This window comes from Podarcis cretensis (assembly GCF_951804945.1).
Source record: "Podarcis cretensis genome assembly, chromosome: 5".
In the NCBI taxonomy this organism is placed as follows: Eukaryota; Metazoa; Chordata; class Lepidosauria; order Squamata; family Lacertidae; genus Podarcis; species Podarcis cretensis.
In genome coordinates this window covers 11296551-11318065 of record NC_137174.1, presented here as the reverse complement: position 1 = coordinate 11318065, position 21515 = coordinate 11296551, and the positions used below count along the sequence as shown (strand labels likewise).

Genomic DNA, 21515 nt, shown 5'->3' with positions numbered 1-21515 from the left:
ATGTATTATATTCACACGGCTGCCTTGTTCACATACAAAGTTGTAGGCATGGTCTGTTCTGTACTTAAAACGGAGTGGACTCACTCTTCTTGCCTCCCTTTGTTTCACTGATGTCTGTTTCTCTTTTTTAAAAATAATTTTTATTGAGTTTTTACATATTTCATTTTAATTCAATACACATATTCACAACATCTTATTTGCTCAAAGTGAGCTTTGACTTCCTTCTACCTCTCTTTCTGACATCCCTATAGCCTATAACATATCTTTCGCATTCCTATAATCACTTCTTTATCTTAAAAGGTAAAGGTACCCCTGCCCGTACGGGCCAGTCTTGACAGACTCTGGGGTTGTGCGCCCATCTCACTTAAGAGGCCAGGGGCCAGCGCTGTCCGGAGACACTTCCGGGTCACGTGGCCAGCGTGACATCGCTGCTCTGGCGAGCCAGAGCCGCACACGGAAACGCCGTTTACCTTCCCACTGGTAAGCGGTCCCTATTTATCTACTTGCACCCGGAGGTGCTTTCGAACTGCTAGGTTGGCAGGCGCTGGGACCGAGCAGCGGGAGCGCACCCCGCCGCAGGGATTCGAACCGCCGACCTTTCGATCGGCAAGTCCTAGGCACTGAGGCTTTAACCCACAGCGCCACCTGCGTCCCCTTCTTTATCTTATAATCACCTTAAAAAATCACATTCTTATTTATAAATCAGCATCATAATTTCACATTACATAACGTTTCACGTTAATGCTACAAACGTTTTAAAATGAATACAATTTCCTTTCAAGTAATAAATAAATTTGCTCCAGTCCTTTTGATATTTTTCTTTGGGCCGATTCCTGATTCTCCCCGTCAGCTTCGCCAACTCCGCAAATTGTACCATTTTTATTCTCCAATCTTCTAATGTAGGGAGTTCTTGCTGCTTCCACCTTTGAACCAAGCGGATTCTCGCTGCCGTTGTGGCATACATAAATAAATTTACATCTTTTTTATTAATTTCTTCATCAATTAGCCCTAATAGAAATGCCTCTGGTTTTTTGCTAAAGTTATATTTTAGTGTGTTTTTTAATTCATTGCAGATAATGATCCAGAAGGCCTTAACCTTAGCATAGGACCACCACATGTGTAGGAAGTTCCCTTCCTTCATCTTACATTTCCAACATAATTTGTCCTGGCATCTATACATTTTGGCCAGCTTACTCAGGGTGATGTATCACTGATGTCTGTTTATTACCACTCATCTCACTTATAATTCTGGCCAGATTTGCGGAAAATTGCATGAGCGGCAGAACAGAACAAGAGACTGGTTTGCACCCTTCCCTTTAATACCCCCTCCATGCTTTGGATGTGACTAGCTGCCCCATTCACAGAGTTTGGCCTTCCTTTTTGAACCCATGGATTCCCTTTAATGAGCTTGCTTTGCTAAGCAATCACTTTATTAATCTGCGTTAATTTCCCATATTTGTTTCATTGGACCAAGGCACATGCCTTTACACTTGAATTTAAAACAAGTGTGTTGATCACTGCACCTTGGTTATTGAATATAGGTTTTACATGGCGGGTAGCAATGCGGGCTGTAATTTTAATCTCACTTAGTGATCCCCACTGAATTCAGTAGGGTTTAAAAGAGAGTGGTTAGGATTCTGGTATTAATTAGCTTATCAGCAGGGTTTTGTACTATCAATAGAGGAACTTTTCAAAAGAGAAATGGCATCTTGTTAAGGATTAAGACTCCAGATTTTTCAGATCAGGTAACAGCTTGCTTGGCTTGTAACTATATATAACCTTATGTACTATACACTAAACTTCAAAAACAATGTAGGGTTTTGTACCATTCCCTGGCAGGACTCTAAAGCACAGACCAGCTGGAGAGTTTCTCCTCTGCCAAGGGAAGAGAATGGGGCAGGGAAGCCTGCAATCTGAGTTGTCCTTACAATAGGGGTGGAGAATATTTTTCAACCAAAGAGAGGGGTTGGAAGTGAAATTCAATTCAGTTTGCATTCATAGGAAAACTTACTCCAGTGAGAGGTTCTGTAACAATAGGTGAACCGAAAAAAGCAACCAGTCTTAAGAATTATCACATCTCCAAACTTTGCAGTGCGGTTCTGCAACAGAGTAATGTGTACAGAAATGCATAAATGGAGGTCATGTATGCATATAAATTCATATATCGGTGAAAACAACATACAAAAATGCATTCTATTTGGAGAAATATATTAGGATAATTTCACAATAAAATTCTGCAGCATTTCATGAGAACTTAAAAAAATCATATATTGATCTGAAGTTTTTTAAAAATATGTTTTATTAAGTTTCAAGAAGAAAGTTTCTACATATACACTCCAATTCATAATTTTGTTTTTTGTTTTGTCGACTTCCCATCCTGTTTTCCATAGTGATTTTGTTTTCTTCCTCTTTCTCTGCACCATCTTCTATCTCTTGTGTCATAACAATATTACTGTAAGTTCTAATTCTTTCTGTTGCTCATACTTAAAATCCTGCTCGCAAATTCATCAAACTATAATATATCTTTAAATAGTCCGAAAAAGGCTTCTATTCTTCCACAAAACTGTCATCATTGGGTTCTCTTATTTTAGCAGTTAACATTGACTTTTCTGCATAGTCCATCACCTTACTTCAGGCATAGGCAAACTCGGCCCTCCAGATGTTTTGGGACTACAATTCCCATCATCCTGTTAGCTAGGGATGGTGGGAGTTGTAGTCCCAAAACATCTGGAGGGCGAGTTTGCCTATGCCTGCCTTACTTATCCATTCTTCGTTTGTGGGAATTTCTTCCTCCTTTCATTTTTGCTGCTCTCGTATTGTATCTAAACAATGTAACAGTAATTGTCTTTTTGAGGTTTTCTGTCCCTATAATCCCTAAAAGGAAGGCTTCAGGGTAGTTTTTGTATTTTTGTTTTTTTCATGATTGATTATAGCAAACTGATGTGCAGTTGTGGAGAAGATTTTGCAGTCATGTCAAAAGGTCACCCAGGGGGCTGATGTTTTTCTGGTTGCCTAGGCCTATTTGCCACCTCCTGGCAAATAGAAGGGGAAGAAATGGAGGCAGTGAGAGATTTTACTTTCTTGGGCTCCATGATCACTGCAGATGGTGACAGCAGCCACGAAATTAAAAGACGCCTGCTTCTTGGGAGGAAAGCAATGACAAACCTAGACAGCATCTTAAAAAGCAGAGACATCACCTTGGCAACAAAGGTCCGTATAGTTAAAGCTATGGTTTTCCCAGTAGTGATGTATGGAAGTGAGAGCTGGACCATAAAGAAGGCTGATCGCCAAAGAATTGATGCTTTTGAATTCTGGTGCTGGAGGAGACGCTTGAGAGTCCCATGGACTGCAGATCAAACCTCTCCATTCTCAAGGAAATCAGCCCTGGGTGCTCACTGGAAGGACAGATCGTGAAGCTGAGACTCCAATACTTTGGCCACCTCATGAGAAGAGAAGACTCCCTGGAAAAGACCCTGATGTTGGGAGGGATGGAGGGCACAAGGAGAAGGGGACGACAGAGGACGAGATGGTTGGACAGTGTTCTCAAAGCTACTAGCATGAGTTTGACCAAACTGCGGGAGACAGTGGAAGACAGGAGTGCCTGGTGTGCTCTAATCCAGGGGGTCACGAAGAGTCGGACACGACTAAACGACTAAACAACAACAGGCCTGTTGTAAATGGGTTGCCTAATATGTTCTCTCCTGATATGTCCCCACCCATTCAGAATATAATGGTTAATCTGGGGGACACGTTGTATTGTCCTTGTAAATGTCTCTAGGACTTTCTTTTAAGAATTTGCTGACTTTGGCTGTGAACTTCACCCTGTGCTAGTGGAAAGATCCGTTGGTTCCTGCATGTTGAAAGTTCTTGCTGTGGTTGACTGAAGCTGCTGGCCACTAGCTATAGTGTGGTTTCTGTTTCAACATAAGCGGTGGTCAATGCATTTTTAACATTTCTTCAAAACCTCACAGCAGGGAATTCTAACGTTGCGAAAAAGAACTTCCCATGAAATGGAATGGAATGGTAAAAAGGCAAAAAGGAGCAATCTTTTATTCTGGATCCAGTTCGACCTCTTCTCAGAAGTTGTGTTCCCAGAAGCAAAAAGAGGAGAACTCATCCTCACGTTCTCCGGCCTCTACCCACCCAAGCACTGACCAGCCATGTACACATTTTTGCAGGCAATTTCCCCATATATATGGAATTTTATGATGTATGGAAGTGAGAGCTGGACCATAAAGGTGGCTGATCGCCGAAGAATTGATGCTTTTGAATTCTGGTGCTGGAGGAGACTCTTGAGAGTCCCATGGACTGCAAGAAGATCAAAACTATCCATTCTGAAGGAAATCAGCCCTGAGTGCTCACTGGAAGGACAGATCCTGAAGCTGAGGCTCCAAGACTTTGGCCACCTCATGAGAAGAGAAGACTCCCTGGAAAAGACCCTGATGTTGGGAAAGATGGAGGGCACAAGGAGAAGGGGACGACAGAGGACGAGATGGTTGGACAGTGTTCTCGAAGCTACCAGCATGAGTTTGACCAAACTGTGGGAGGCAGTGGAAGACAGGAGTGCCTGGCGTGCTCTGGTCCATGGGGTCACGAAGAGTCGGACACAACTAAACGACTAAACAACAACAAATGGAATTTTATGTTATGTCTCTCTCTCTCTCTCTCTCTCTCTCTCTCTCTCACACACACACACACACATACTGAACACTTCCCCCTAACACACGATCTTTTTGGTAAATGTTGGATGCTTGGAGAATTTCATTGCAAAATTTGGACAAGTGTGAATTTCAGGGGGTGGTTCTGTGTTTCAGTTCTCTTATAGTTTCGGGAAATGAGAGGCTCATCGTTAAATGGAGGTGCAGGTCAATTCTGTGTCCAGGGCAGCTGTCTACCAGCTCCATCTGGTCTGCAGGTTGAGACCCTACCTGCCCACAGACTGTCTTGCCAGAGTGGTGCATTCTCTGGTTATCTCCGGCTTGGACTACTGCAATGCGCTCTACGTGGGGCTACCTTTGAAGGTGACCCGGAAACTACAACTAATCCTGAATGTGGCAGCTAGACTGGTGACTGGGAGCGGCCACCAAGAACACATAACACCGGTCCTGAAAGACCTACATTGGTTCCCAGTATGTTTCCGAGCACAATTCAAAGTGTTGGTGCTGACTTTTAAATCCCTAAACAGCCTCAGCCCAATATACCTGAAGAAGCGTCTCCACCCTCATCATTCAGCCCAGACACGGAGGTCCAGCTCTGAGGGCCTTCTGGTGGTTCCCTCCCTGTAAGTTGTGAGATTACAAGGAACTAGGCAGAGGGCCTTCTTGGTGGTGGCGCCTGCCCTGTGGAACGCCCTCCCACCAGATGTCAAGGAAATAAACAACTATCTGACTTTTAGAAGACACCTGAAGGCAGCCCTGTTTAGGGAAGTTTTTAATGTTTGATGTTTTATTGGGTTTTATTTGTTTTTTTTTAGTATTCTGTTGGGAGCCACTCAGAGTGGCTGGGGAAACCCAGCTTAATGGGCAGGGTGTGCATGTGTGTGTGTGTGTGTGTGTGTGTGTGTGTGTGTTATTCTAAATGTGAATCGAACTGTATTGCTCCCTTGTGCTTACTCATGATTTCAAGTGAGTCCCCACTACTCAGAGTCAACCCAACCCAGGAGAGCATTCTCAGCTTTGGGTATGAAGGACGTTCTGTATATTCATGTGGTAACTTAAAGGGGAGCAACCACAGAGTGCTTCCACCATGACACAGTCCCTCCCAATTTTTGGAGCAATTGTGGAACAGAGAGGCCACTTAAGCCTGGTTTTCTTTTTCGCTTGGAAGGCACCAGGATTTTGCACTCACCTCGAGAGAAAGCTGCAAGCTGTTTGTGCTGCGGAGTCTTCTCCAGTCCATTTCAGAGAGACAAAATGGGTCCCATTGTGATCTCACGTTACAAAAGAAGACTGTTTTGAGGGACGCTTTGGGAGATCCAACAAAGCCATCCTTGGAGCAGACCCGTCGAAATCAATGCACTCAAGTTGATTGCAATGGGTCTCCTCTGAGCAGGACTAACACTGGACAGCAGCGTTTGAATTGAGCCATGAGGAGATGGAGAGATAAGAGAACACAAGGTTGCACTGAAAGCACACATCAACAACGAGCACGACTTCATTCTCCATGAGAGTTTTGCCCTTGAGTGAATGTTTGAAAACACTGCAAAATTAGATCAGGACAATAAATGAGGTCAGGATTTTCGGCTTCAGGAAACAATGAAACAATGTCGGATTGTTTTGTACGCACATTTGGCATTTCCAGCAGACTAAGTGGAGGCTTCCCCGACGACTCCAACCACAAACCACCCTCATCTGGACCACTCTGGGGAGTGCTGGAATTTTTGCCATGAGCCAGTTGGAAGATGGTTTCTGGAGCACCTTGACTGCAGACCTGGCCTCGTGATAACGCATTCCCCTCATTCATAGGATACAATAACCATTGTACTTTGAGGGTGACTTCAGTTGCACAGACCTCTTCGGTTAGGAACTATATTTACACTGCACATTCAAAGAATTAATTTTCCAATTAGATTTCAGGAAGGCTTCCCCATGAAACAGGAAGGAAATTGGAAATTTTGCCCTTAGAAGGGAAAATAGGTATAATACTTTAGTGTAAACATCTCCCCCAAAATGCATGGGAGTCCCATTTTTATCTAATGATGTAAGTATATAGAAAGCATTGAGAAACTCCTGTATAATTGGTGGTTTTGTGAGTTCCAATGAATAGAACTCTGGCATTCTGTTCTTTCCTTTGAATTTGCTTCCTCTGCCTTATTTCATCAAACGCTTATCATCTGGTCTCAGGAGTGCACTCACTAAACTGCAGTTCACGTGTCCTATGGTCAGCTGAATGCTATGGAATCATATAGCATAAGATCCCCCACTGTGTACCCCACAGAAGGCAGGGTTGCGTATGAAGACCCCCAAACCCCCTCCAAAATAAATCACACAGAACACAGAATATTTGTTTAAGATTTTTGGCATTAATTTGGCCACAGCTTTATTGATTACAGCATGTGAGTGGTTGCTTAGGCATTGGTTCGGACTACCTGAACCTGCACTGGCAGGAACAGGACTGACAACTGTGTGCTGGTCCTGAGGGTTAACCGTGCGGCGAGGTCCAAGTCCAGTCCGAGGTCAAGGGTGCAGTATGGAGGCTGTCCGTCAAAGCTGAAGTGGGGTCCAAGGCAGGGTGAGCTCAGGAACTGTGACAGAAGAGCAGGACAGGGTGCAGGCAGGAACAGGCTACCAACAATGTTGCTCCCGCAACCTGGGACTGGGGCTGGCTGGCTTTTATCTGTCCCGAGGCACAGGGCAGCCCCGGTCCACAGGTGAGTCGCTTCTCCTGGCCTGGAGGTGAGCACTCCTCCTGCAAGAACTCAGTTCCCTCCGCCTCTCTGCCCTGAGCCTCTGCAGCTCAGGAGAGGCTGGAGGGTTACCAGACCCAGTGTGCTGGTCCCGGGGGAAAGGTACCGTGATCGTAGTCAGAGTTCACGAGATGAGAGGCGAGGTCCGAAACAGGGAGCCGGGCGGGGAACAGGAACGCTGGGAGGTCAGAAGCAGAAGGCTGGGCAGGGAACAGGAGCGCTGGAAGATCAGAAGCAGGAGGCCGGGCAGGGAACAGGAGCGCTGGAAGATCAGAAGCAGGAGGCCGAGCAGGGAACAGGAACACTGGAAGGTCTGAAGCCAACAACGACGTTGCTCCCGCAACCTGGGACCGGGCTGACTGACCTTTATCTTCTTCTAAGGCCAGGGGCGGTCCCGGCCCCCAGGAGCCCCGCCTCCTCTGGCCTTAAGGCGAGCACTCCTCCTGGGAGCAACCAGTTCCCTTCGCCTCTCTGCCCTAAGCCTCTGTAGTTCAGGAGAGGCCGAAGGGTTACTGGGCCCCGGAGGAGGCTCACCTGTAGCCACTGAGTCCTCAAGCACCTCTGGGGCCAGAAGGGTTTCACCTGGTGCCTGCTCTTGAGGATCTGACACAGGTGCAGGCTCCTCAGAATCTAGGCCTTGCCCCAGTTCAGCCGGCCCTGGAGGCGGGGACTCCTGTGCAGGCTGGGATTCCTCTGGTTCAGCCTCTGAATCGGAATCCCAGGCCATCACACCCAGAGACAACTTCACCTTCCTCTGATGGGGCTGAGAGCAGAGCACCTGCAGGCAATGGGTCCTCCATCACCTCAGGAGCCAGAGCAGACTCAGCTGATGCCTGCACCTGAGGATCCAGCACAGGTGAGGACCCTTCAGGCTCAAGCCCCAGCCCCGGATCAGCTGGTTCTGGAGGCAGGGACTCCTGTGCAGGCTGGGATTCCTCAGGTTCAGCCTCCGAGTCCGAATCCCAGGCCATCACAAACTGGAACTTCCAGAGGTCAGTATGGGAAAACATACTGGGGGAGCACAGAGGCGGATTTCCACCTCTTAGTTCACCCCAGATGCTCCCAGGAACTCTGGCATGGCCCTATCTCTGAGAGGGGGTTGGACAGAGCAAATCAAGCCCCTGGATTCCTTTAACGGAATTCCCTAGCAGCAGCAACAAAAATGAGGGGCAGGCACAGCCAATTCATAATCCCCTTCACCAAAGAATGAACCAATGCCTAACCGCCAACTTTACAAAGTTGTGACGATTTGCTACACGGTAGGCAAAAACCAAATGGCACCAGCCAATCAGCCAAGTGGCAAAATTCCTACCGGGCCCCTGCTCCAAAAACAGACGACCCCTAGACAGGCATAGCAAGGTCAAAAACACAACCTTAAATTATAGGGAGGGAGGGAGGGCAGGAGATCCGCTGCAGGATGCGAAAGAGAAAGTACTTTGCCTCGTGCAGCCCCTTAAATAGCCCCTTAGCTGCCAATCAAGCCCCAACTGACAGAAAATTTTCCCCAGTAACAAAGAGGCAACCAATGAGGTGAGGGGATCATCCAAATGGGCCCCAAGAACAAGAAGGCAGCTGGGTGATCTCACTGCAACACGTGGCTCTCCATGATTTGGAGGACACGATTTGTCAGAAAGATGCAACCCAACATAGTTACATAGACATAGTTGCATAGACCCGACATAGACAGAAATAGCATAATTTGTACTAGCATGAGCAAGTTCAGTGCGTGCTGTGCTGCCCATAAGTAAGTCATGGAGCATTTCCCTGCAGTTCAAAGTTCCGTTTTTATTTTGTTTATTAAATTTGTATTCCACCCTTCACCTGAAGATCTGTTTTGCTGCACAACCTACAGTGGTACCTCTGGTTACGTACTTAATTCGTTCCGGAGGTCCGTACTTAACCTGAAACTGTTCTTAACCTGAAGCACCACTTTAGCTAATGGGGCCTCTTGCTGCTGCCGCGCCCTCGGAGCAAGATTTCCGTTCTCATCCTGAAGCAAAGTTCTTAACCCGAGGTAATATTTCTGGGTTAGCAGAATCTGTAACCTGAAGCTTATGTAACCTGAAGCATCTGTAATCCAATGTACCACTGTACGTCATCCACCCTGAAATCCTAACCCCTTTGGTCTCTGGCCTAGTGACACACAGCTGGAGGAGGGATTCCCCCCCCCATCTGCTGAAATTCCCTTTTCCACACCTGGGCTTGGATTGTGGGTGGGAGGTCGTGGGTTAGAAAACGGGGCGTGTGAATTCAGTGGAGCTTACTCCCAGAAAAATGGAGTTACTAAGAGAGGCATACTGTCTCCTCTTTAGGCAGGGATCAGCAAACTTTTTCAGCAGGGGGCCAGTCCACTGTCCCTCAGAGCTTGTGGGGGGCCGGACTATATTTTTTTTTTGGGGGGGGGAATTCCTATGCTCCACAAATAACTCAGACATGCATTTTAAATAAAAGCACACATTCTACTCATGTAAAAACATGCTGATTCCCGGACTGTCCATGGGCTGGATTTAGAAAGCGATTGGGTCGGATCCTGCCTCTGGGCCTTGGTTTGCCTACCTAGGGAAATGTACAGGCTCAGCATGTATAATCGCAGCAATAGTTATTATGGTCTGTTGAAACAGGCTGGTTTTGTGTGCGTGCCCGTAATTGATTGTATATGACTGTCAACCAAGCATATATGCCTGCAAGACCTATATTCTTCCTGCCTGCCTGACAACTGATGAGTTTTCCACGAGCCTTAAATATTTACAGAAAGTCAGGTGTATTCCAGTTCTGACTCTCGCTCTGTCTAGAGCGCTATCCAAATAGGAATTTGGAGGCCAGAATCCTCAAGCGGCTTGTTTACAAAGATTCGGAAAAAATGCCCATTCTCCAAATTAGAAAGTGTTTCTCTTTCCCCACCCTGGTAATGAACCACAGAGGCTATTGGATTTGTGAGTTTTTGGAGAAAATCCAATTGTAAAAAGATTGCTTGATAACTTGATGGCTTGAACATTTCATGTACATCATAGGTGCATGATTCCTGTTAATTAGGCTTGCTGACATACTGGTCATGAGATATGAGCCGCTGCTTGCTAAGTGCCCTCAATCCATTATCTCCTCTCCAATTAATGAAAGCTAAGGCCAGAAAACAATTTCTCTATTTCCCAGAGGCCTGCAAGAAAAAAAACTTTGGTCAAGGCCGAACCAAAAAACACACACGAAAAAGTGGCTTTTCTTGCCAGATCCAAAACGGGAAGAACAACAACGTGGCCACGTTTTAAGCTGCCTTTTATAGCTCCCTTTTATAAACCTGTTGCCAAGTTCAAAAGCCTCTATGCATTTGAATGCCTATAAAACGTTAGCATTGGACGTAAGGGCATGAAATTTAAGATATACAGTGATTCAAGTTCAGAAGGTTTTCACCTACTTATAACAAACAGCTTCTTTAAATAAGCTGCTCCTTATCTCCTTCAGGAACCCTGGCATGCTCCCTGTCTTAATAAAGGTAGGTTTTCTCTGTCTCCAAGATGATGTAGCCTTGAATAAGAGTGAAATGCCTTTTGAAAAATTCACGCTGCCAAAGGAGGATGAATAGTTGAGCAGGTTCTGCACAGATAATGGGGCAGTACCACTCTGGGGGAGTGAACCAGTGTTTGTTGGTTTTTAAAATTAGTTTTACTGAAGATTTTCTTGTGTTATAAATGGGAAAGTACATAGAGCGTCTCCACTTTCGATTCATAGAGTCTTTTTCGGAGTTCGTTTATGTTCATTATGAGACATGGACATCTTAGGGTTGGGGGAAGAGAAGGGGGAAAGAAATAGTACAGGGAGGAGATTGGGGTATTGTTCTATTGTTCTGTTGTGGGGATTTGTGTCAGCATCACATGGATAGGTCCTTTATTTATACATTTATTTATCTTTTTGGCACTGTGAGGGGTGGGAGGGTCCAGAGTTTGGTAGGTTGCGTTCAGTGTGAATTGATTTTTGTAAAGCCATAAATTGTCCTAAAAAAAAAAAATCACTTTAGAAAGAAAGTGTGTCATCAAAAGTAAATGTCTGTCTGTTTTTAATGGGTAAGGTAAAGGTAAAGGGACCCCTGACCATTAGGTCCAGTCGTGACCGACTCTGGGGTTGCAGCGGTCATCTCGCTTTATTGGCTGAGGGAGCCGGCGTACAGCTTCTGAGTCATGTGGCCAGCATGACTAAGCCACTTCTGGCGAACCAGAGCAGTGCACGAAAACGCCGTTTACCTTCCCGCCGCAGCGGTACCTATTTATCTACTTGCACTGGTGTGCTTTCGAACTGCTAGGTTGGCAGGAGCAGGGGCCAAGCAATGGGAGCTCACCCCATCACGGGGATTCGAACTGCTGACCTTCTGATCAACAAGTCCTAGGCTCTGTGGTTTAACCCACAGCGCCACCCACGTCCCTTTTTAATGAGTAGATGACGTGAATCAACATTCAGGTGGGTTGGCGTGTTCCCTTGCCCCACTCTGACGCCAGCATTGACTTAAAGCTTTCTTCAAAATTCATTAATGGTCTTGAAAGTGGTGGGCAGAAGATAGAGAAGGGTAGGGATGGGAAAAGACAGAAAGGGGCTAGAGAGGCTGGAGAATGGCCCCAACACTTCTGTTTACATTAGAAATGGAAAAAGTATCTCGTTCCAAAACAAGACTACAGTTCCCTCCAGATTTAGGGTTTAAAAATAAAACGAGATGGACTTTACCTTCCACTCCCACAACGCCTCACAGCTGCTAAAAAAAGAAAAGAGAAAAATAAAATCTGTGGAGATTCAAAAGTAGGGGCCTGCAGCAAACTCACCTTTATGATGAATGGAGGCCAACATATAACCATTCCCTACCAAGGGATGAGAAAGAAAGATGGCTTGGTTTGCATTTCGGTGAGAACCTGCCTAATTCAGACTTCCTGCAACAAAAGGCAAATGGATATGCAACTAGACTGGAAAATTCAGTTTTCATAATTTTGCAGTTCTGCAACCAAATGATGTCTACAAGAACTTATCCATTAAGGGAAAGTTTTCATTAAAATACACAGGTCTGAGAAAGTTAAATACACAAATGCATTGTCTTATGGGAAATTCCTCACAAAAACTGTGCATATCAAGAGAAGTACACACTAAAGGGTTGGTGTATTTTCACGAGGACTTTTTAAAAACAAAAATAACCTCATATTGATGCAGCGATGGCAGGCTGAGTTGAAGACTGGAAAAATGAGAAACTGGGAGAACCCAAAATTGACATTCATGCACTTTAAAGGTAAAGGACCCCTGACTGTTAAGTCCAGTCATGAACGACTCTGGGGTCATGGCGCTCATCTCGCTTTACTGGCCGAGGGAGCCGACGTTTGTCCGCAGACAATTTTTCTGGGTCATGTGGCCAGCATGACTAAGCCACTTCTGGCGAAACCAGAGCAGTGCACAGAAACATTGTCTACCTTCCCACTGGAGTGGTACCTATTTATCTACTTGCACTTTGACGTGCTTTCAAACTGCTAGGTTGGCAGGAGCAGGGACTGAACAACGGGAGCTCACCCCATTGCGGGGATTCAAACTGCCAACCTTCCGATCGGCAAGCCCAAGGCTCAGTGGTTTAGACCAGAGCATCACCCGCGTCCCTCATGCACTTTACATGTAGTCCAATTTGGGTGTTACTCCACACAGAGGAGCCATTATTCTGAAGTAAATTGAGGGAGCCTGACACGATGTCCTGCCATTGCACAACTTCCTGACGTCGCATGGCACCCAGATCTGCATTCAGCCTCAACAATGAGGCACCAGCCCCTTCAAAAGAGAGATTGAGGGGGCCCAAAGAGCCGTGACCCCCTGGAGCTGACGCCTATGAGAAAGACCAGAAACGGAAAGATTGAAGAGGGCAGAAGACGTTCTCAGCCTACAGTAGAGGCTCCTTTCTCTGCAGAAAATAATGGAGGTCAAGCTCACCTGAGTCACCGACCCTTCCATTGATGTGCAGCCATCACTTGCCAAGCACCGATATGCGAGGGTTTGGTTTGGGTAGGCCCACGTATCAAAGTTCTGCCCTCAGCAGCTTCACTTGGTTTGGAATTTTTTTATTTTTGGCGAAACCTCTCCCCGTGTGTGTGCACTGTTACAATCTGACTCTTGTGGCTCAGTAGCTAATGCTCACAACTGAGAAATGTATTTATTTTGTTATGCTCGTATCCCACCTGTTATGTACCCTGGGCCAGTAGGGGGATACTGTAGATAGTTTTCACTCAGGTCCACATATGCAAATAAGGGATTGAAAGTGACGTTCAGTGATTGGGTAGTTACAGAAAATGGTTACTGTTGCGTTCTAGTGGAGCTCTATATAAGCAGGTTGGCTGAACCCTTCAGTTAAGTTGTTCTGGCCTGTGAATAAACAAGAGCTGTTTGAAGAATCGCTGTGTCATCTGATATGTTCACCCACAACTTAACACTGGCGACGAAGGTGGGATGTAACCGATATGCTTTTGTGCCAAATTGAACCATTACGTGTAGTGCTGTATGTAAGGAAACCATTACAATTGTAACTAACTCCTTATATCGGTGGGGAGGGGTGTTATGTACTGAAGTTCTCACCCTGGGCCAGCAGGGGGATACTGTAGATAGTTTTCACTCAGGTCCATATATGCAAATAAGGGATTGAAAGTGACATTCAGTGATTGGATAGTTACAGAAAATGATTACTGTTGCGTTGTAAAGGTAAAGGGACCCCTGACCATTAGGTCCAGTCGTGGCCGACTCTGGGGTTGCGGCGCTCATCTCGCTTTATTGGCCGAGGGAGCCGGCGTACAGCTTCCGGGTCATGTGGCCAGCATGACTAAGCCACTTCTGGTGAACCAGAGCAGCGCATGGAACACCGTTTACCTTCCTGTCAGAGCGGTACCTATTTATCTACTTGCACTTTGACGTGCTTTCGAACTGCTAGGTTGGCAGGAGCAGGGACCGAGCAACGGGAGCTCACCCTGTCACAGGGATTCGAACCGCCGACCTTCTGATTGGCAAGTCCTAGGCTCTGTGGTTTAACCCACAGTGCCACCTCCACCTACACTTGCGTTGTAGTGGAGCTCTATATAAGCAGGCTGGCTGAACCCTTCAATTCAGTTCTGTTCTGGCCTGTGAATAAACAAGAGCTGTTTGAAGAATCGCTGCGTCGTCTGATATGTTCACCCACAACTTAACACCACCTTTCCTCTAAGGCGCTTAAGGTTGTATACATAGTTCTCCTCCCTCTAACTTTTACCCTCATGGCAATTCTGTGAGGCATGTGACTGGCCCAAGATCACCCAGTGGGGATTTGAACCCTGGTCTCCCGGGTCTTAGTCCAACACTCTAACCACTAAACCACACTGGCTTTCAACTGGCTATGTCCTTCTCCCCACTCCCAGCTATCCAGGTCTTTTAGAGCCTAAATATTATCCGGAAAGACCTTGAGAAGAAAAGAAGCTTGCATCTCCAGCAGACTTGGTGTCTCTGAGCAGTTCCGAATCCTGAAAGGTATCAACATGTTTTGGTGGGAAGCTCTTCCTTAGCAGGAATGAATAAGCCAAGTGGGTGGGGCTTTTGGCCTGGCCACTCAGTCCAGTTGCTAACAAATCCTTTGTTAATCTCCCCCATACTTCCTGCCCGTGCATTAATCACTGGCTCTTTTTCATCCTGACTTTGCAGCAGTTTCACTGGCATTCCATTTTAAATAGCAACAACTAACGGGTTCTCTTTTGCTCCTGAATTGTAAGCTAACAATGACTTTTGGCGTGGACGTGGTCCAAATATTGTTTGCTACTATTTGTATGCGGTGGAAGACCCAAGTATTGCTGTCCTGAATCCAACACAATTTCCTTTTGGCTTGGCTCCAGAATAGGCCCCGACCATTAAGATTTTAGAGCTGGACCATAAAGAAGGCTGATGGCAGAAGAATTGATGCTTTTGAATTCTGGTGCTGGAGGAGACTCTTGAGAGTCCCATGGACTGCAAGAAGATCAAACCTCTCCATTTTGAAGGAAATCAGCCCTGAGTGCTCACTGGAAGGACAGATCGTGAAGCTGAGACTCCAATACTTTGGCCACCTCATGAGAAGAGAAGACTCCCTGGAAAAGACCCTGATGTTGGGAAAGATGGAGGGCACAAGGAGAAGGGGACAACAGAGGACGAGATGGTTGGTTAGTGTTCTCGAAGCTACCAGCATGAGTTTGACCAAACTGCGGGAGGCAGTGGAGGACAGAAGTGCCTGGTGTGCTCTGGTCCATGGGGTCATGAAGAGTCGGACACGACTAAACGACTAAACAACAACAACATAACAACAACATTAAGATGTCAAACTCAAAATGCACCCAAGAATCTCCCTGCCATCTCAGACCCTCCAAGAGTCTCTATTTCCCAGGGACACTTTCCCTGATTTAGAGAAGCCGTCCCTGTTTCTGATTTGATTCTGGAATGTCCCACTTTTCCTTAGGATGTCCCTATTTTCATTGGAGAAATGTTGGAGGGTATGGAGTTATCCAACCCCAAGAGCCGTCTGTAGGCAATCCTGTATAGGGACGGTTTTTTGGTTTTTGTTAATGTTCAAGGTTTTATTATGATCTTATACATGCTGGAAGCTGCCCAGAGTGGCTGGGGCAACCCAGTAAGATGTGGGGTGGTATAAATAGTAAAATTATCATTATGGAATGGGTCGTCCCGATTTTCATCAGAGATATGTGGGAGGGTATGCCATCTTTATGTGGCAATGTTTGTATACTGCTTATCAAACATAGCAGTTCTCAAAGCAGTTCACGGTACAGTCATATCTCGGGTTACAGATGCTTTGGGTTGTGCGATTTCGGGTTGCGCATGACGCTGAACCCGGAAGTACCGCAACAGGTTACTTCCTGGTTTTGGCGCTTGTGCATGTGCAGAAGCACTAAATCGCGCTTTGCGCAGAAGTGCCGAATCGCGACCCGTGATGGACCGTTAGGTCCAGTCGTGACCGACTCTGGGGTTGCGGCGCTCATCTCGCTTTATTGGCCGAGGGAGCTGGCATACAGCTTCCAGGTCATGTGGCCAGCATGACTAAGCTGCTTCTGGCGAACCAGAGCAGCACACGGAAATGCCGTTGACCTTCCCGCCAGAGCGGTACCTATTTATCTACTTGCACTTTGATGTGCTTTCGAACTGCTAGGTTGGCAGGAGCAGGTTGGCAGGGAGCTCACCGCGTCGCGGGGGTTCAAACCGCCAACCTTCTGATCAGCAAGTCCTAGGCTCTATGGTTTAACCCACAGCGCCACTCGCGTCCCTACCAAGCTCATAGCATGGCCAAAACACACACACACACCCTGAAACAGGCTTCCAGGCTCAGTAGCCAGATGTTTTCAGTCAACTGTTTCCAGTGATGCTTTCTCTCGTTGGCTGATGACCAAATGTGCATCTTGGTTCCGTTGCTCCTAAACAGCAATGGCAACAAAGGGAAATCCTGCAGGCAGGTGTTCTTCAGGGAGGGCTCTGCATCTATGACCCCAATCGCTCAAGTGTAGGGCAGGAAGTCTGTGGTCCTCCAGATGTTCTTAGACCCTCTAACTCCCATCAGTCCCAGGTAGAATAGCCAATGGCCAGGGATGCTTGGAGCTGTAATACAGCAGCATCTGGCCCTATGATCCTCACGTCTGTCCTGAGTAAAATGGGACAATGGGAAAGGAGTATTAGTTTTGTTTAAGTCGCAGGAAAGGAAAAGGGCAAGGTGAGAACAGAGGAGGAAAAAGAACCATGTGTTCCCAAACTTCCGTTACTTTGAGCCAATGAGATACGTTTCCTCCTCTTTGCTCCCTCTCTACCTTCTCTCACACCAGATGCTGGGGTCATAGCTATCAACCGTCCCTTATTTGGTGGGAAACTCCTTTATCCCAGCACCGTGTCCCGCTGCTGTCCCTTATTGATGATGTCCCTTAAATTTCCCGGGTTTCATGCTCACCCGGCTCAGGAGGGAAGCAGTGGCTCGGGGTCCTCCGCCGTGAGAGAGAGCATGTGCACGAGCTGCCACGTCTCCATCTCTCCCTTTTCCCCCTCAGGGGCGCGTTGTGAGGAGATGGGTGGCAGCAGGCGGGCAGGCAGCCCCTCTCTTGCGAGACTTCCGCCTCACTGCCAGGGGAAGTTAGAAGCGGCAGCTGAGGAGGCGGCCTGAGGGAGGAGGAAGAGGAGGGGATGGGGAGGGACGCAGAAGCGTGGCGCTTCAGTGGCCATGGTGGCGCTGCAACCACTTCATGCCAGGCTCACGGGCGGTGTGGGCAAGAGTCTCCCTCCCTCTCTCTCGGGTGGGGAAGAGCCAATGGAACTCCTCGCACCAGGACAATGGCAGCCCCGGCGTACTGCTTAGCATACTCTCCAACCAGTGCAGCATCTTAATCTAGTGATTTCCCCCTCTGCATCCCTTTCATAGCTCTATTTTTATAAATCATTTGTCCATCCATGGTTCAAATTTTTACTACAAGTTTTCTGTCAATCCTACCAATGTATGTAACTCTTGACAATAGCTTTTTAAATAAATTATAAACTTTCCCCGTTCTTTATTAAAGAGGTCCTCTTTCTGGTTTCTAATTCTGCCTGTAAGCTTTGCCATCTGGACGTCGTTCATCAGTTTTGTCTGCCCCTCTTCTTTGGTGGGAGTTGTAGACCCTTAGGATCATCTAGTCCAACCCCCTGCAAAACACAGTCAGTCGCAGCAAAAGCAGCATGGCTCCATCAGTGCCGGATTGATGTATAAGCTAAGCCAAAATCCCTTATTTTGGCTGCTGATCCCTTATTTTCGAGGCTGCTGGTCCCTTATTTTCAAATCTGTAAGTTGACAGCTATGGCTGGGGTGCAAAATCAAGGTGCCAACCTTTGTCCATTACAAACAACTGCAGGGGGTCTGAAATATAACCTGAGAGAAGCAGTATGTTTGGTTTGATAATGAACTCCCGGATAGAGCCGAACTTGGTTATTCCTCATTTTAAAATTCCAGACGGAGGAAAAAATGTTTCCTACTAAAGAAAAAGAAAAAGAGACAGACACTTTGGGCAGCTCCATTTTGCGCTCAGTTACATGTGGTGTGTAGTAGCAGCAAGCAAGGACATGAGAAACTGGCAGCCTCTTCCCAAAACATTTCTCTGGGAAAGCTTCACCCCTTAAGCCCTGCTTGGCCGCAGTTTGATTTGACAAACTGCCGTGTTCAAAGACGAAAGGAGGGGTGAGCCTTCCCCACTTTCCTTTCCCTCCCTTCTTGCTGTCAAGACAGCTGCTCTTTGCTACAAGAATGTGGTTGCAGAGCAGCATGTTTCATAAGCCTCCCCAGTAGGCAGGGAGTACATAAACAGCTGGCATCTTTGCTATAAAGCATTTGTTAAATAATGTTTGTCGCTTTACACATTACAGGAGATGGAGTTCAGTTCTCCTCTTGGTGTGAACCTACGTACCCGTATTTTTCGCTCTATAAGACGCACCAGACCACAAGACACACCTAGTTTTTGGAGGAGGAAAACAAGAAAAAAAAAGTATTCTGAATCTCAGAAGCCAGAACAGCAAGAGGGATCGCTGCGCAGTGAAAGCAGCAATCCCTCTTGCTGTTCTGGCTTCTGGGATAGCTGCGCAGCCTGCATTCGCTCCATAAGACGCACACACATTTCCCCTTACTTTTTAGGAGGGAAAAAGTGAGTCTTATAGAGCAAAAAATACAGTAATTCATCCTTCCTGAAGCAGTATGCCAACTGAAACACAGCTACCCCTCTAAATCCATACACCTCCAGATTTCGAGGCGCTGTTCTCCAAACCAAAAATACACGCTTTTTTCTTTTTTACGTTAGGGAAAAGTGTGCGTACGAAAGCATGTATGAATGAAAATAACATAGAAAAATGCATTGCATTAGGCACAATTGCTTGCGAATGTGTGTAGATTAGGAGAATGTTGTATAAAAACGCTGGCAAATATTCTTGAGGACTTAAAAAACCCCCAAACCCATAAACTTAAGGTTGGAAAATGAGAAACGGAGAGAAATAAAAATTGACAGGAAAATAGCACTGGGAAACAGATACACTTCTCAAAATGCATGGCTATGGACAAAAATGGGAGTGATGCTCTACTGTCAAAAGAGAATTCAGCTTCCAGAAATGTTCAGGGTTTACTGGCAAGGATAAAGGGGGATAAAATGGGAAATTAAAGTAACAGTTATTTGGTAGCAGCTTCCAAGTGGGGAGGAGGGAAGTATTCATATCACCGCTTCATATCATTTTCACCACAATGCCATTCACAAACATCTCTGCGCAACCAATGCCTCCCCCTGTTGGAAAGAAAAAGGCACAATTTTGTGCCTTGTACTAAACTTCTGGATCCCGTAATACAGAGCCCCCCTCTTATGAATTGGGCGTGAAGTAATGTACATTTTGAAACTACATGGGTGTGCCAGAATGTATTCTGGCTGGATTTTACAGATTAGAGCCAAGCTATTCTGCCTGGTGTGGTCTTGAATCAGCTGCAACTTATTATTTATTCTTTCTGCTACACGCGTCAAAAAAGATTGATGCTTCCACTGAATTTTGTGCATGTCTTCCCCCCACTTTCAGGATTTGGATTTTGTCTCAGCATCAAAGTCCACGATGGAAGACATTTTTCTCTCTCCCATCCCTGGTAATGTACTGGGAGGCTCCGACACTCCCACAGAGGCAGACAGCAGGCCAGAGGTCTAGAAACATGAATGGATAGACTTGCATAACCTCATTTTGAACCCTCTCAACTGAAATGGAACTGAATCTTCAATGCAAGTCCCCCCACTCCCATTTTCAAACTGCAGTGACAAAAAGAAAGACTGAAAGTCCAAGGGGAAGGGGGGAAGTAGGGGATATAAAAAGAGGAAAGGAAATTCTGCCATCCCCCCCCCCCTTATTCATGAGTTCTGGAATTGCCAACAATCCAATATTCTACTGGGTCCAACCTGTACAATTGCGATTTTTCAAGCTGAAACTGAATCCAGACAAGATAAAAGTGTTGCTAGTTGAGCAATCTGTTGATCTGTTTAGAGGTGTCAACCTGTTCCAGCTGTCATCGTATTTCTCCTATGGGATCAATTGCATACTGAGGCCTGGATGGTGCTAGTGGATAGCATTAGGGATGGGAAAGAGATTCAAGGTGCACCACATTTTAAAGCGAATGTAACAATATATAAACCAAAACACAGCTATCCGTTGAACTCTGCACTTCCCTGAATTTTGTGATGCTCTAGTCCCCTTCCAGGGACCCGGGTGACGCTGTGGGTTAAACCACAGAGCCTAGGGCTTGCCGATCAGAAGGTCGGTGGTTTGAATCCTCGCGACGGGTTGAGCTCCCGTTGCTCGGTCCCTGCTCCTGCCAACCTAGCAGTTCGAAAGCACGTCAAAGTGCAAGTAGATAAATAGGTACCACTCCAGCGGGAAGCTAAACAGCGTTTCCGTCCGCTGCTCTGGTTCACCAGAAGCAGCTTAGTCATGCTGGCCACATGACCCGGAATCTGTACACCGGCTCCCTCGGCCAGTAAAGCGAGATGAACACCACAACCCTAGAGTTGGCCACGACTGGACCTAATGGTCAGGGGTCCCTTTACCTTTACCTAGTTCCCTTCCACCTTCCCTGTCTGCCTTTGTGCTCCGTATTTTCCTAACCTATAAAGAGAGCTGGAGAGGATTACTGTAGCTCTTCCCTAAAATATTCTGAAAACCACAATGGCCTAGTCCAAATGATGCCTCACTGTGAGATTCGCTGTAGAAAAGTGCAAAACAAGTTGTCTCCTGGCAACACCAGTGGCGGTGTCATATACAAAGGACATGGGACCAGTCCCCAACTACTGACCTCATCCCACAAGCACACCTATCAAGTAGCATTCCCTCACTGCATGTGGGCTCACTTCTCCATCAATCATAACTGCCAGTTATAACTCGGAAACTTGGGCAAAAGCTTCGCCATCGTCGCACCCGGGAGAGAGGCACGAAGCCAGACATTGCTTTCCTTGCAACTCCAAATCCTTTCAAGCTGACCCTCTGCCCCAACAGCTCCTAAGAAAACAAAAATGCCACCACAATATTTAGGCAGCTGAAGAGAAGGAGGCACATCTGGGAATAATAAAATCACTCTTGC

The 21515-nt window shown here is 46.5% G+C and overlaps 1 long non-coding RNA gene across 1 annotated transcript in view; it reads left to right on the top strand.

Moving 5' to 3' along the window:
* LOC307215809 overlaps nucleotides 1–9758 on the top strand; it is a 275531-nt gene extending 265773 nt beyond the window's left edge. The window contains exon 3 of the long non-coding RNA XR_013838621.1: nucleotides 9729–9758. This is a non-coding gene — a long non-coding RNA (uncharacterized lncRNA). The remainder of the gene's footprint in view (nucleotides 1–9728) is intronic.
* Nucleotides 9759–21515: the final 11757 nt, after the last annotated feature.